Here is an 18537-nt window from a genome sequence, read left to right as displayed (position 1 = left end):
ACTGTATCTGACAGCCCTAATTTTGTACTGAAACTATGGGAAGTAGTCATCTAACTGACATGACCCTAATACGCCATTATGGCTGAGTTGGGGTCCAATCTGTAACCACAATTGGAAGGGTGTCAATACTGTACCACTGGTAAAGACAAACTATGGGTGACCCTCATCTGACGGTGTCCCCAAAAGAGAATGGTAGGACCCTCATCTGACAGTGTTTATCCACCTTATCAACCCTCATCTAACAGTGTTGATGTCTCAACCTATACTAGCTACATAGTTCTGGAATGCAAGGATGACTTTTAAGAATCACACTCTCATCTGACAGTGTGTGTTCCCATCCTTGGGTTCACTCGGTGCTAATTCCTACTCCCATCTGAATAGACACTGAACATGGATTACTGAACTGAACTTAACTGAATTAGCTGAGTTTCGTTGACTGACGGAATAGTACTGAGCTTACTAGATTACTGAACTTTCCTGAGTCACATGACTGACTGAGTTCTATGGATCATGGCTTGACTGAGGATATCGTGAAAACATGACACTGGCTCTAGACACAAAACTATACTTTTGGGGTATAAGTACCCCCAGGACTCGATGGGAAGAAACTGACAAAGCATGACTTTCTTTAATACATGACCAACATCACAATCCATAATACAATAAGTTGGAGATTTCATAAAGTACAAGTTCTAAAGCACCACAATGGCTACACATATATCCATAATTCATTGACTAAGACATTTCATCAAGCACTTGACATGCATAAACTTGTACATGAATGGGGATTTCATATTATTATACTAGTATGGCACTTTCCCTTCACATAGGCATTTAACCAAACACATGGGGAGCATACTTTGGTTATACCATCATCAATGCATCTAATTGTCATGGTTGCATAAATAAATTTTCAAATTTGAAGGGTTTATCATGATTATTATGCAAATCACTATATACTAGGGTCAATCATTGAAATATGTAATTTAAAACATGAATCAAAAGCCCACAACAATATGAGCATGAATTTTAATTAAATTTAAATCATGAACATTCATCAATACACAAATCTTAAATTTTGAAAAGAGGTCCTTGAGCTTCATGGGTGAAAGAGACCCATGAATCAACACATGACATACCTGGTTTGTAAGTTTCTTAAAGTTCTTGGACTTGAAGAACTTGAATCTCTTAGTTTCTTAAAGAAGATTTGGATCTTGTTTCTTGGGGATTATCTTTAAGAGAAAACCCTAATTTGATGTTGTAAATGGATAATGAACTTATGAGCCTTGATCTGATATTATTAGGTATTTAAAAAAGGTGGTAAAAGACCAAAAAGTCCATTTTAAAAATGACTTAAAATAGCTTAACGAAATATGCGATGGTGGGTGCGACGGTCCGTCGCTGGGTCGATGGTCCGTCGGTCCTGACCATCCGTCGACGGTCCGTCGGTCCTGACCATCGCACCTAGGTAGAATAGGGCTTCATTGCCTCTCCTATGACGGCTTAGGCAATGGTCCATCACTAGCTCGATGGTTCGTCGGCCTGAACCGTCGCTTTTAGGCAGAATGTGGTCTCACAGTCTCCGCTGCGACGGTCCTTCGCTAGCTCGACGGTCCGTCGGCTCTCACCGTCGCACCTGGGCAGTTTTAACTCCTTTCTATATTTTGGTCATAACTTTCTACCCTGATACCGAATTTGACGAAATGGGTGTCGATGGAAAGATTATTCAATCTCCCACTCAACAAAAAGTGAAAATCTTAAAAATTTCACATATACAAAAGTGGATTCATCTTTCAAAGTAAGTTTCTAACATTCTTGAGATGATTTCAAGCTAGATAGAAGTATAGGGTATTACAATATCTCCCCCTTAAGAACATTAGTCTTTGAATGAGACTGAGGGAGAGGGGGGGAAGATAAACTAACGTACATACTGAACATGAATGAATCTGAATTTGATATTTTTGTTGAATGTACATTATTTCTTTATAAATTTATAAATCGTTAATAGAAATTGCAGCTGTCGTATAGAGTTGTTAAGTTTTGTTATTTTTTTCTTGTACGTATTGTATTATATTACATATTGAATAAAATGAAACTATTTACTTAAAATTTCACCTGGCTTTCTCTCTCCCGATCTTGGGTAAATACTTATACATGTCGTGGACCCTCATACATTGCTGGAATGTATGAGAAAACTGATTAGCCTATATTTATGGAAAGATAAATAAAATATTATTTTTATAGTCCTTAATTAACACATTAATTACCTATCATTATGTGATGTATGATTAAATATAGTAAGTAAAATTTAAATTCAAAAAATATCTTAAACATCAACATTAATTTTCTTTTTTGTTCGATTACGATCTGGAATGAAAAAAAGTTACATATACATGTCGGCCATATCTTATACATTAATGGAATATATAAGGTAAATCATTTTTTTATATTTAAAGAAATTAAATCAGCCACCTTAATTATCTAATTTATTGATTAAATCAGACATCTATATTTAAGTAAAGTAAATCAGAAACCTTAAATCAAGCACCTTAATTAATGAAAATTACTAATTTATTGATTAGTGATATCTTAAAATTAATTACAGTAATTCAAATTGAAAATAATTTAATACATTAAAAAATAAATAAAAAATCATAAATATCTATGTATAATACATAATATGACCTCTTATATGCAATTATTTTTTAAAAAGTTCATAAAAATATTATTTCTTATAAATCATAATTTTTGATGTGCATAAGGTCTAAAAATCAAATTGCATCGGATGAGGTGATATGTATGTATGTAAAAAACATTATAGGTTACATTGACCTTATACATAATAGTCTTATGTATAGTGTAATTAATTAAATGTATAATGTTGACATTAGCGGAGTTTCAAAATATATTATGTTGAAGAATATACATAACTTGATATGTATAATGTTAAAAATCAAATTGCACCAAGTGGCTTTTAATTTTTTATTAAATAATATAAGTTCTTGAATATTTTAATCTATACATAGTATGGTAACTTTATACATATTCATTTTATGTATTATATGCAATGTTTTTATAAAAGTTCATAAAAATATTATTTCTTATAAATTATTATTTTTTTATGTGTATAAGATCTAAAAATCAAATTGCATCGGATGAGGTGACATGTATGTATGCAAAAAACATTATAGGTTACATTGACCTTATACTTAACAGTCTTATGTATAGTGTAATTAATTAAATGTATAATGTTGACATTAGCGGAGTTTCAAAATGTATTATGTTGAATAATATACATAACTTGATATGTATAATGTTAAAAATCAAATTGCATCAGGAGACTTTTAATTTTTTATAAAATAATATAAGTTCTTGAATATTTTAATCTATACATAGCATGGTAACCTTAGACATATTTATTTTATGTATTATATTATAGTTATGTGAATTATTGATTGAACAACTCATGCTAACTTAAGAATAATGCTTTCTTATACACAACTTGATATTTATAAAAATGAACAAACAACAGATATCAACCACATACTTGTACACTACTTTGTAATGTATGAGGGTTGAACAAATAACAGAATTTAATCACGTCCTCATACATTGCTTAGTAATGTATAAGGACTGAAGTAACAATATCTGTATGACCTGAAATACTATTTATGAGACGGTATAATATGTTACCATTATGTATAATAGTTAGACATCGTTATAAAATACAAACAGCAAATATAAAATTTATACTCCAACAATAAATATACATCGATTTTAGTCACTGCGGGGAAGAGCATATCCTCAGAAATCAATTTGGAGTATAGGAGCGTCGACTTCAACTGCGAATGAATGGCCGTTTTCGATTTCTACCACAACTCTGTCGTTGTATTTGGTGGCGAAGTGGCAGAGCTATTGCCGGAAGGTTAGCCGGAGACGGTGGCAAGAATGCCAGAGTTCAAATTTGAATCATCACCAGCACCAAAGAAAAATTTGAATCTAAATTTGATTTGTTAAAGTTGAGAAAAAAACTTAAAATTTAATGAAGAAGGTGAATTTTGTTTAGTTAATGGTTAATAACTGAAAAATTTAAAATTTCTCAGATCATGTTAGCTTGATTGTAGGTGTAAATAAAGGAGCAGAGATATGGAGCAAAAATTGGTGCACAAAAAGGGAGCAAATAATGACATTTTGATATGTATGAGGGGGATGAGAGAGAGAGAGTAAGTTTAAGGGATTTAAGTAATTACTTTGGGATTTTTGTAATTACTTTTCTAATATGGGATTTTATGTAATAAGGTAAAGTTACCTTGTGTATATATGTAAGTTTTAGATTTTATATCACATTATCAGCACGAACTTCTGCAAAAAATTTTCAACGATATTTAAAGGTTAGTATTTAATTTTGTTAAATAATGTCTAATATTTCCAAACGCAAATTTAGTGCCCTAGATATATCGGGCAAAACTTATATGTCCTGGGCACTGAATGCAGAAATATATTTGAATGTGATGGGTCTGGCAGACACCATAAAAAATGATAATAAGGCATCAAATCAAGACAAGGCCAAGGCCATGATATTTCTTCATTATCACCTTGACGAAGTTTTAAAAATGGAATACCTTACGATTAAGGATCCTCTTATATTATGGAACAATTTAAAAGAAAGATATGACCACTTGAAGATGATCATCCTTCCTCAAGCTCATTATGAATGGACCCATTTGAGGTTGCAAGATTTTAAAAATATAACTGATTATAATTCTGCCATGTTTAGAATTAAATCGCAGTTTAATTTATGCGGCGAAGATATCACAGATCACGACATGTTACAAAAAATATTCTCTACTTTTTCCACCCCGAGTATGCTCCTGCAGCAGCACTACCGAGAAATGAGATTTAAAAAATATTCTAAATTGATTTCTCGTCTTCTTATTGCTGAACAACATAATGATCTTTTAATGAGAAATCATAAAAGTTGGCCTACTGGTACTGCTCCATTCCCTAAAGTGAATGCTGCAAATTTTTACCCAACCAGGCATGAAAGAAATCCTGACCCCAGTCGTGGTCGTGGTCGTGGTCGTGGTCGTAGTCGTGATCGTTGTTGTAGTCGTGGTTGTGGAAGATATTTTAATTAGGGTAATCACTTTACAATAAACAATAACCCTCAGAACCATCAGTGCAAAAAGAAGGGTGAAGCTCCTGAAGCAGCGTCAAGGACGAGCTTTGAAAGTAAATGTTATTGATGTGGAGGAAAGAGGCACTGGTTGCATACCTGCCGCACGCCTAAACATCTGGTGAAGCTCTATTAGGTGCCCATCAAGAAAAAAGATAACGATGTTGAAACAAACTTCCTCTTTGAAGATAATAATGAGCCCATGAACTTGGAAGTTTCAGATTTCTGTATAGTTCCTGAAGAACATGTAAATCACCCTGTCGGTGATAATTATGAAATTGTCGGATTATTTTACTTTTCTGTTCAATTTGTATTAGTTTAAATTAATGTTAATAATATCTCACTAGTCTTGTAAATAATTAAAGTTTGTGCAAATACATTATGTGCTAGTAATGCTGTAATATTTACTTTATTAATATTTCATCTTGAAGAAAATATGGATACTCCTCAAGTCTTATTTGGATCAATAATCGATCATGACGATATTTGTGTAATTGATAGTGGAACAACGCACACAATATTTAAAGATGAAAAATACTTTTCCCACTTACTTAGAATAAAAGAAAACATTACAACAATCTCTAGTAATTCAAAATTGATTGAAGGCTCCGGAAGAGCTACTATATTTCTGCCTAAGGGGACAAAATTAGTTATAGAAGATGTATTGTTCCCTTCTAAATCCCCAAGAAATTTATTGAGTTTTAAAGATATCCGCCGAAATGGATATCATATTGAGACAATAAATGAAATGAATGCCGAATATCTTGACATTACCAAGAATGTCTCAGGTCAAAAACAAGTGTTGGAGAAATTACCAACTTTCTCTTCCGACTTATACTATGCCGAAATTAGTACAGTTGAAGAACACTCTATCGTAAACCAGAAGTTTACTGATCTAAATACGTTTGTGCTTTGGCATGATCGAATAAACCATCCTGGCTCAATACTGATAAGATGAATTATTGAAAATTCAAAAGGGCATCCACTGAAGAACCTGAAGATTCTTACAAGTGATGAATTTTCATGTGTTGCTTGTTTTCAAGGCAAACTGATAACTAAACCATCGCCGATGAAAGTTGGTGTCGAGTCCCATCTGTTTCTAGAACGTATACATGGGGATATATGTGGGCCTATTCACCCACCTAATGGCTCATTTAGATATTTTATGTTCCTAATAGACATATCTTCCAGATGGTCGCATGTGTGCCTATTGTCATCTAGCAACCTACCGTTTGCGAAATTATTGTCATAAATAATACGATTAAGGGCGCAATTCCCAGATTTTCCTATTAAGTATATCCGCCTTGATAATGCTGGAGAATTTACATCCCAAACTTTTAATGATTATTGTATGTCAGTTGGGATAAGAGTTGAACATCTTATTGCTCATGTTCATACTCAAAATGGCCTTGCTGAGTCATTTATTAAGTGCCTACGATTGATAGCAAAACCACTACTTATGAAAATGAAATTGTCCACTATTGTTTGGGGTCATGCTATCTTACATGCATCATTACTTGTTCGTCTCAGGCCAACTCATTATAATAAGTACTCCCTGTTATAGTTGGTCCTCGGTCATGAGCCAAATATTGCCCATCTATAAATTTTTGGATGTGTTGTATATGTGCCCGTTGTACCACCACAGCGCACTAAGATTGGCCATCATCGAAGGTTAGGAATATATGTTAGGTTCGAGTCACCCTCTATAATTCGCTATCTTGAACCATTGACAGGAGATTTATTTACTGCTCAATCTGTAGATTGACGATTTGATGAAACAAATTTCCCATAATTAGGGGGAGAAAAACATTATCTGAAAAGAGAAATTTCGTGAAAAGTTTCATCATTATTTCATTTTGATCCACGTACCTCCATATGTGAAAATGAGGTCCAGAAGATCATTTACTTATAGAAACTAACAAATCAAATGTCAGATGCATTTACTGATTTGAAAAGGATAACTAAGTCACATATCCCTGCAGCGAATGTGCCTGTCCGAATTAAAGTCCCAAAAGGACCATCTAATAATGTCATAGCTTCTGAATCCCAAGCACGCCTGAAGCGTGGTAGACCATTGTGTTCAAAGGATAAAAATCCCAGAAAAGGAAGCGTGAAGAATGACAAAGATAATATGATAAAAGATTCTCCTAAAGAGACTTAAAATATGATTAATCCTGATATTCTTGAAGAAATCAGTGAACCCGAGAATCAAGTGAATAAAGAACTTTCAATAAGTTCTACTAGGGATGAGGTAAATTTAGATCGATCAAAAATTACGGTGGATAATATTTTTGCATATAATGTTGCACTAAATATTATGCAAGACAATGTGAACCTTGAACCTCTAGCTGTCGAAGAATGTCGATGAAGAAAAGATTGGCCAAAATGGCAGAAGTCAATTCAATTGGAATTGAACTCACTTGCTAAACGGGAGGTTTTTGGACCTGTAGTCCATAGCCCAGATGGTGCAAAACCGGTCGGCTACAAACGGGTCTTCGTACATAAAAGAAATGAGAAAAATGAAATTGTAAGATTCAAAGCACGCCTTGTTGCACAAGGATTCTCTCAAAGACCTAGTGTTGACTATAAAGAAACATATTCACTTGTTATGGATGCAATAACATTTCAATACCTCATCGATCTAACTGTACATGAAAATCTTGAAATCCGTCTAATGGACGTGGTTACAGCTTATCTTTATGGTTCACTTGATAACGATATTTACATGAGAATCCCAGAAGGATTAAAGATGGCTGAAGCATATAGTTCAAAGTCTCGGGAATTATATTCAATCAGATTACAAAGATCGTTGTACGATCTAAAATAATCTGGTCGTATATGGTATAATCGCCTAAGTGAGTACTTGAAAAGCAAAGGATACATAATGATGTCATTTGTCCTTGTATTTTCACTAAGAAAATGGTTTCGGGGTTTATTATACTCGTTATTTATGTGGATGATATAAATCTCATTGGGACTCCAGAAGAGGTTCAAAAGGCAATTGAATAGCTAAAGAAAGAATTCGAAATGAAAGATCTTGGAAAGACAAAAACTTTGTCTTGGTCTGCAAATTGAACATTTTGCAGACGGGATTTTCATTCATCAAACTGCCTATACTGAGAAGGTTTTGAAAAGATTTGACATCGACAAAGCATATCCATTAAGTACTGCAATAGTTGTTCGATCACTCGAAGTGAGTAAAGATCCATTTCGACCTCTGAAAAAGGGTGAAGAGATTCTTGGTCCTGAAGTACCATATCTCAGTGCTATTTGGTGCACTTATGTACCTCGCTAATGCTACAAGGCCGAATATAGCATTTTCTGTTAATTTGCTAGCAAGGTATAGTTCTTCTCCTACGTGAAGACCTTGGAACGGGGTTAAGCATATATTGAGGTTCCTAAAAGGGACTATTGATATGGGTCTGTTTTATACTAACAAAGTTAGTCCAGATCTTGTTGGTCATGCAGATACAGGTTATTTATCTGACCCACAAAAGCATGATCTCAAACAGGCTATGTGTTTACATACGGAGGTACTGCTATATCATGACGATCAACAAAGCAGTCTATCGTTGCTACTTCTTCAAATCATGCTGAGATAATTATTATCCATGAGACAAGTAGAGAATGCATACTGCTGAGATCGGTGATAAATTCCATCAAAGAAAGATGTGGCCTGAAGCTCGATATCAAGGTACCCACAGTCCTATTTGAAGACAATGCAGCATGTATAGCTCAATTAAAAGGAGGCTTTATAAAGAGAGATAGAACGAAGCATATTTCGCCAAAGTTATTCTTCACGCACGATCTTCAAAAGAATGGTGATATTGATGTGCAGTAAATTCACTCTAATGACAATCCAGCAGATTTGTTCACCAAATCTTTACCAATTTCAACCTTCGAGAAGATGGTACATAAGATTGGAATGCGAAGACTGAATAAGTTGAATCAGGGTCTTCATCAGGGGAGTAAGAATACGCGTTGTACTCTTTTTTTTTTAACCAAGGTTTTTGTCCCACTGAATTTTTTCTGGTAAGATTTTTAATGAGGCAGAACTAAATACGTATTCAGAGAGTTTTCCTTTACATAGGCATCTAAGGGGGAGTGTGTGAGTTGGTGGATGCCATATGTCCATATTAAAGGACATGTGGCATGCAAACACATATGTAATGTTAATTAAGTCATCTCCAACCTCTTCCACTTTGGATAAGTTTCCACCTTTTTACTCGCCCATTTTTAATGTAGAAAAGATAGATAGGGAAGATTACTATTTCTACACTTCCTAATTTTGCACACTACTCCTTATTATTTTGTTACTTTAATATATAATTTATATCACAAAATCAAATTTTGTCAATTTCTTTTTAAAAAAATTGTCATCTTCTAATAGTTTACTTTAAAAAAAAAAAAATTATCCTCTTCTAACAGTTTACTTTAAAAAAAGAAATCTGTCATCTTCTAACATAACAAATTTTGTCGATTTATTTTTAAAATTTAACACAAATTTTGCCGTTTTAGTCTAACTCAAAAACAGTACTTTCGCATTTAAAATTCTATGTTTACAAATTCAAATATGGATTTTCTTTTATTCAATATAAAATAATTAAAAAAAAGAAGTTACACATTCAAATTCCCACAACACTTCAAACACACAGAAAAAAATACTGCACATCATCATCTATCCATAGGTTCAAGAATCCTTAACTGACACAATTACCATTTTTTTACCACGTTCTTCTACACAGATATTATTTATTTTCATACTTTTTTCTCTATCTTTTTTTAACTCCTGTGTTTGAGACAACGGCCTCCCAACTTCATAACATCAGTCAAATTTAAAGCAACTAGATGAAAGATATTTCAGCATCTAGCAATTTTTCAAAATTTCAACAACACTTCAAACTTCAATTCTACAGAAGGAATATGTTTTCAGCAACAATTCTAAATATGTTAACGTAGGTAACAGGATCCTCAATTCAAACACGGACAAAGCTTTGGGGGAGAAAAAGGTTACATAATTTTCATATATTTAGGAAGTTAAAATTTTATAATTTTTTGGCCATCATCATCACAGGATATCATCGTTTTCTATTCTAAAATAAATACATATTTGGAGAAAATATTTTGTTTTGATATGGTCTTCCAATTAGATGCTTGTATATGTGTTGTATTGAACATTATTATTTTTTACATATAATTTGTGTACAATATCTTTTCAATAAGTGGATTTATACTTAGAGTTGAATACCGGTTGATGTGATTATCAGTGGTGGATCTAAAATATAAATAATGTGCTTGAAGTTTAAACTTGAAATCTCAAAGTAAATTGAATCCCTTTAACCACTGAGCCATCCTCTAATCTAATGTTTAGGAGGTTCAAAATCTATATATACACATAAAAAAATACCTTTTATTATATATGTATATTTTTTGTCGAAAGGATTTGAACGAACCTTCCCAATACTCTTCGCACCGGCTCCTTGTGATACAGTGTGAGGTTGATCTTAATTAGATCTCTTTAAAAAAATATTTTAATGTTATTACGTCGTGATATGGACCTATCAAATCTTTAAAAATTATGATTATTAGACTCCAAGTAAGAAAACATATCAGAAAGTGAATTGTCCATAATAGAAGATAGTGATGATTGGAATGCAAATTTATCTATAAGTAAAACTAATTCATAGGCAAATTTTCTATGCAAAAAACTGATAATGACTTAGCTTGAATGGCAAATTATCCACAAATAAGGTTTACAAGTGATTATTAAGGGAGGAAACGCCCAAGTTTTCACTTATGAAAGATTGTAATAACTAAATGTACACTTTTGTTTGAGTCTTCTTTCATAGTTGAACATTTGTTTTACAATTTCTATAAGCTCTTTAATTATGAATAAATTTTATATTAGAATGTCTGATATGATTCATATATTCTGAATCCAATATTTAATTTCGTTTATATTGTATATTATTAAATCAGTTACGTTTTTGTCTTCAAAAAGCATTTGTATTACAATACATATAAGCTCCTTTAATTATGAATCTATTCTAGGCGGCTTTATGAATAGATATATTAATTTTATACATAATGGAGTGAATGAAGAGTTCCTTCATATCCCCTCTCGAACATGAGTAAATACCTCTTTTCTATTCTTTGCACCTTCCTTTTCAACATTTCAAGTGACAAATCATAATATAGTAGCTTGAAAGAATTCTATCAACTTATACTTTATTAATATTGTCGGTTTCATCTACTAATGTTTTTGAAGGATAGTTATCTATTAATGTTACTGAAGTTGCAATAACAACAACATCAAGATATTCAGAGTGGGGTCTGAAAAAGGTAATTGTAAGCAGTCCCGTATCATTATCTCAGAGGTGAGATAGAAAATTTACTTTCAATAGATTCCGACATATTGCTGAAGTTGCACTTTACAAAATAAATTTTGTAAAGAAATTTCAGTTACATTGCAGTTTGATTTGAAAAAATTATTAGAAACTAGCAAGAAAAAAAATGCTTACGAAAGAATTATAAAAAAGGGTGGATCATAAGAATGCATGAACTTTTGTCCTCAGTTTTCTTTTTTTTACTTTTAAATTATATTTTGCTTCTATCCTTAGTATTTTGCTTACATTATGTATGAACTTTTTTATTACGTTGTGAGAGATATTATCGAGTTTGTAATAATATATATTTTTTAAAAATAGCAAAATTAAAAATTCAAACTATCATGCTATAATATATCAATGGAAGGACCTCCATTTTATTGCAAAATTGAACACTTTCTCTCAGAAAGAAAGATGTTTTTGTACAACTATATTACTATACATTTTTTTTAATCTCCTCTATTTAATAGTTAAAAATTATCCATACTTAATATTTATATCGAATTATAGGAACTCGCTAGCAATTATATTTAATTTTCTGCTACTAGATTCATAGTTTAAGCCAACTACCATAGTCAAAAAAAATTTCTTCAACGGAACCAACAGCACGTACAAAGCATATTCTTAGATTTTTTCTAACTCTTTGGTTGTTTCAAATCATTGTATCTCACATATTAACCTCCAAAAAATGATTACAATGAATCTCTTCACATTGTTCTACATTGCCATGTTGTTCTTGCCTCTCCGTCGTAGAATGCACTTTAGGCTTGAATTAGCTTTGGATGCTTTATTTCACCTGTACATTCATTTTTCATTTCTTAACTGGAATTTCAATATATATATTATTGGCGTTTGATTTTATGGGTTTTGCAAAAACTTAGCCATTATACAATATGCACTTCTAAACACTAAAAGACAGTCATTCAAAGTATTTTTTTTCTTGAACTCGCTTAATATGGATGCAATTTTTATTGGTATGACAAAAAGAACTAGAATAAAAAAATCATATTCACTTTTGTTGACACAACTTTAAAAACTCAAATACACTTCTCACCGTATTAACATTAATTAGTTATTGAATCTCATCAAATTTTATATCATGTTAAGAGGTTTACATATTCTTTATAAGTCCTTTAAAGAATCTTGGAGAAAATCATTAGTTTGAAGTTCGACACGTGCTTTAGGTATGTATCATTCTCAACAGTTTTTAAATTTTTAGCTCAAAAGGCCCATCAAGCCATGAAAAAAAATGCATGTGTCTACACGTAGGGGTGGCAATGGTGCGGTGTGAATTTTTTCTAAATCTGCAAATTTTAAAAGTGTTCCACACCATCTTGCATCACCCTTAAACCCACCCCACACTTATACCTGCGCATATCTGCATCCCACCACCCCATGTTTTTGTTTTTTTATTTTTTAAAAAAATTGTAACTCCACTGAAAATCATGATATTTTCAAAATTAGGAAATAGTAACAAACAATTTTTATTATATCACTTTTCACTACGAAATTGTCAGAATAGTATCACGTGTACAAGTAATGATCAAATATCAAATTTTCAATAAGATAGAATAAAGAGATTTAAAAAGTTATCAAATTATTTATTTGTAGTGTTAAACATGTAATTTTAAGTATCATAAAATTTTAAGTGAAGAATACATATAATTTTAGGTAGATTCACGAAAATAATACTAATTTTTAGCTTTTTTAGTTTAAACCCGCATATACCCCCAATCCTCTCCATCCCGCATCATTAAAAAAAACTATCTTAAATCCGTCCTGCACCCACATAGTCTAAAACTCGCACGCCCCGTATAGCCTAAAACCCGCATCACCCCACACCCACACCGCTCCATTGCCATCCCTATCCACACGTGTATCTACTCCGCTCTCACAAGCTTATATAGTCCATTAGAGTCACTTGGTTCACATTTTCAAATAATAAGTTCGTAATGTCTAAATCATTTAAAAAATATAAACTCTTACAGTTTTTGGTATATAGAAGCGCTTTACATTCTACAATTGAATAAATTGTTTGTGTTATCTTGATTGTCTCATTATTGGAGGATACAATATGTGTAGATTATGTTCATAAACATTATTACGATCGTTAACAACTCTGCATATAACCCAATGAATGTAGCCAAATCTAATGTGTTGCATTCTCGTTTGTGACTACCATATTTTCCACGTAATTTTTAATTATTTTTTATTCTCCGCACAATGCACGGGTACGTAAACTAGTTTTACCTAACACCCCTATCAAAAAGTTCAACGAAAATCTTTACCAACCTAGAAACGGAAGAACATAACTTATTATTCTACACAAAGTGAAAATCATGAAGAAACGACCTGACGATCGAAATATGTTGTCATTTTAAAAGAATAACACATCTATGTTATTGATTACCCTGGGTTTGGGACCCTTCAAAAAATTCTGGATTTCTGGTTCTGGACAGGATACGACTAAGGGGTACCAGTCGTATGTTGGGGTATGGTTCGTATGGGTTGATCGTATGCTGACCAGTGTTAGTTGGTGGGTTGGATTGGGTTCTGGAATGGGTACGACTTGGATTGGTACGAGTCGTATGGTAGAATACGGGTTGTTTGGTTTTGGTTTTTCCTCCACTTAATCTTAGACTTGGTAGTTTAACTTGGATCTGTGTATGAGTGGTACTTCATGAGCCGTAAGTCAGGGTACGAGTCGTACCATGGACTCGTATAGTGGACAGTGTTCAAAACCTCTTGTGATTCTATTCTGCAAGGGGTACAGGTCAAAGGTACGAGTCGTATGCTTTGGGTATGACTTGGTTTGGCTAAGTCGTACCTTGGACAGTGTTGGGTCCAAGGGGGAGGCCTAGGGTAGGAGTAGTGGGTACCACTTATATTGGAGGGTAGGACTGGTATGGTTAGTCGTACCCCCTGATGAAAATTTTATGCAGTTTAAGTAAGGGCAATCTGGACATTTATTCACTTAACCTATTAAAGTCCCACGACTTTTAACACACTTAGGAGGTTATTTACCCTATCATTCTATCATTAAACACTTAGAAAACTCTCTCAAACACTTTCAAATTCTCTGTAAGGATTTTAGGTAAAAAAAGGCTAGGGTTTCACTAAGGTGATCAATTTGGGGCTTGTGTTGGTGATTTCTCTCCATCATCTACCCAATTTAAGGCAAGATACTTCTCCCTCATTGTTAGTTCCAACTAAAGGCATGTTTTATACAATATTTTCATGGCATGATTAAAGTATGGTTTTGGGGTTTTCAAATATATGTTGGGGTTTTGGTTATAATGGCTTGATTCTGGTTTTCTCATGTTTTAATTATGCATTTACATATTTTAATGGTGGTTTGGATACTTGGTTGCATGAGAATGGTTAATTGGCATTTGATTTTGGTTTTGGAACTACTATGCTCCCAATATGTTTGATAAAATGCCTATGAGAATGCTTTTACTGTATTGTTGGACTTTTATTGGAACTATTGCATGGTATGGTTTGATAATAGAACCCTAAGTGGTATAAATGGTTTAAATGGTTTGGAATGGTAATTGGTAAGGTCTTGGTGGTCATGGTTATGGTTAATTAAACTTCCTTGTGGGGTACAAGGGAATCCCCCAAGTAAGCATAATAATGGAACACTTGTGGGGTACATGGGACTTCCCCAAGCAAACATAATAATGGAACACTTGCGGGCTACACAAGACTCCCCCAAGTTAACTTGATAGTGTAATCTATGGGTACATAGGATTTCCTTTACACTAAGGTTGGCTAAGTACAATATTTGCAAGTTATAGTCGGTATAACGATACCACTATTAATAGCCTTGGTTACTAATAAATGGAATAACGGATTGGTTGATTAGAAATAGTTTTAATTGGGCAATAATGACGAGGTGTGATAGCTAATCGTGAAGGTGGGAGTTCAATGAATGAACACTGGAAACTTATGTTTGCCGACATAAGGGGTTGGTCATGGCGACCATATATGATACTATGAGGTACACGAAACTCCTCTAAGTACATTTTACATACATATCACGAAGAGTAAGGGTACATGGGAATCTCCTACTCTTGTGGTATCTCCAATTCGTGCGGCTACATGCACCAGGACCCATTCAAAGGGTTACATTGGACCCATATATCCCGTGGGTGGTTTAGGAAGGTTAAGCTACACATACCTAGGTTAATGATTTTAAATGCATGTTACACTCGATTTTTTTTCCGGTATGGTTTTATATATATATATATGGGGTTTGCATGCATATAGTTGGTTTACTTGGTTTTACTGGTTGGAATTATTTTATCCCTATCATGAGTACTTGCTGGTGTTCACCCGCTAATCCATCCTCGAGCGGTTGTATTCCCATGCGATGCAGGAATCAATCATTCTACTCTTCCAGCTTAGTGCTCGGATTTGGGATCAACTCTATTGGATTGAAATGGTGAGCTTTCATATTTTGGAAGGCTTTATTTTATGTTCGTGGATGTTTTTACACACTTTGAATTATTTATGGGTATGGGTTTTGGCTATGGTTGGCGGCATGTCCCAACTGGATATTACTTTTTTTTGTAAGAGGCTTTTGTAGAAATTCTATGGGTTGGCCTGAGCGGGATCGGTATTGGTGTCAGGCTTAGTATTGGTATTGGTATTGGGGATGACACCCTTGAACGACATTGTTGGTTGTTCCATTATTTTATGTTATGTTATGGAACTTGGTTTGTTTATTGTTTTGGTTTTAGTTATGGTTATCGGTTAGTTAGGGACGGTTGGACTCATTTGGGTCGGTCACGATTATAGACCTATCCTAGAGTCTGGATTTGGAAAATTGTCCTCTATCTTGTTATATGTTAGGAATTTATGTAACATAGGATAAGCGATGTATGGTTGGATTAGGTATTGGGGGTGGTCCTCGATCCTGGTTGGACTTGGGATGCCTATTACAACAAGGCCCCGGGTAGGGTCATGTCAAGTTGGTATCAGAGCTTTAGGTTCATACTCAATTGGGAATCCCCAAAGCTGTGTCGAGTGGAGTCTCTTTTAGGGGTATATAGTGGCCACACTCACAAGGAAGAGGCTACAAGACATTTAGAAATCTTTCACTTTCTTGGTATTTCGTTTTACTCTGCAAGGTCTAAGGTCCTTTCTAATCCTGGTTTGTTTATTTTTCAGATTATACCTCGATAATCTGGAACACAAAAAAACTCTTTTGTTCCATTTGGGGATAATGTGAAAGGGACACAGGGGATCTATACTCAGTCTAGAGGTCCAGTCCCTGATATTTTTGGAGTTCCTCCAATTGCAACTAGTCCTCCTCAGGGTGAGGTGACTAATGAAAAATTTCGGCAATCGATTCATATTATTTCTTAGTTAGTTGCTGCTTAGGATGAGCAGGATGTATCTGATGTTTTATTTGTTGAGGCCACAAGAGTTGGCCAGTTTATGAAGATGACTCCTCCTACTTTTACTGGTATGAAAGTGGATGAGGATCCACAGGGTTTCTTGGATGAAATGGAAAAGATATTCAGGGTGATGCAAGCCACGAATGTGGAAGGGGTGATTTTAAAGTTTATTAGCACAAAGATATTGCGTACCAATGGTACGAGGAATGGGATGAGGTAAAGGGTGACGTTAAGGAGTTGTCTTTATGGGAGACTTTCTCAAATGCTTTTCTGGACCGCTTCTTTCCTCAGGAGCTGAGAGAAGCAAAAGTAGAGGATTTTGTCAATCTGAGATAAGGGAAAATATCAGTCAAGGAATATGCCTTAAAATTTCATTAGCTGTCAAGGTATGCTTCGGAATCGGTGTCCATTATATGGGCAAGGATGAGAAAGTTTGTTTCTGGACTGTCTTGAGATTTGATCCTTGAAAGTAAGACTGTGTTGTTGATCAAGGATATGGATATATCTAGGTTGGTTGTTCATATGCAACAGGTGGAGAAAGAGAATAGAAAGCAGGTTGAGTTTGGGAAAAGGAAAGTTAAGAAATTCAGGTCTTCTAAATAAGGCGGTGGGCAACAACAAGGTAGTCGGAATGGCGGTAAGTAGCCAAAAAAGAAGTGGGGGAGTCTGGTTCCTCCTCTTCTGCTAGTGCTCGTTACCTAAATCTTTTGGGTGATAGAAGTCAGGGTAATGATAATTTTTGGGCATATGGTGCCCAATCTTAGGTAAGAGGGGCATAGTCGGCTTCTCCATGCCCTTTTTGTCGGTTCTGTGGTAGACTTCATAGAGGATTTTGTGATGAGGGAGAAGGACATCTGTTTTAAATATGGTCAGCCCGGCCATATGCTTAGGAATTATCCGATTGGTAAGGGTGCTTCGTAATCAAGTAAGGCTCTGATTGCTTCATCTTTTGCTCTTACACCAAAGGGTGCTACTTCTGCATCTGTTTCTGCTTTTGGTACTGGCACTGGTCAGAATAGTTTATATGCTCTTGCTACTTAACAAGAACATCTCCTGATGTCGTGACTAGTATGTTATAGCTCTTTTACCATAACGTATATTGCTTGCTTGATCCAGGTCCACTCTTTCTTATATGACAACATATGTGGCTATGTGTTTTGGTTTTGATTCCAAAGTTATTTTAGATTTTTTTTCTATTTCTACCCCGATAGGAGACTCTATGATTGCAAAAAAGTTCTATAGGGGGTGTGGTATCTGTTGGTAGTAGGCAAACTTTGGTGGATTTGTTTGAGCTTGATATGATGGATTTTAATGTTATTCTGGGTATGGATTGGTTACACTCTTGTCATGCATACTTAGATTATCGTACCCGTAATATTGTCTTTAGGTTCCCTGGTGAACTGGTTATTGAGTGGGAAGGTGGTTCCCTAGCTTTTAGGGGGAGGTTTATTTCTTATCTTAGGGCTCAAAGATTAATCTCCAAAGGGTGTCTCTATCATTTCATTTATGTTAAAGATTCTAACTCAGAAACTTCTTCTTTTCATTCGGTTCTGGTAGTAAATAAGTTTCC

This window comes from Capsicum annuum, chromosome 5, assembly GCF_002878395.1.
Source record: "Capsicum annuum cultivar UCD-10X-F1 chromosome 5, UCD10Xv1.1, whole genome shotgun sequence".
NCBI classification, from domain to species: domain Eukaryota; kingdom Viridiplantae; phylum Streptophyta; class Magnoliopsida; order Solanales; family Solanaceae; genus Capsicum; species Capsicum annuum.
The sequence above is the reverse complement of the archived record's forward strand: the minus strand, read 5'-3'. Positions refer to the sequence as shown.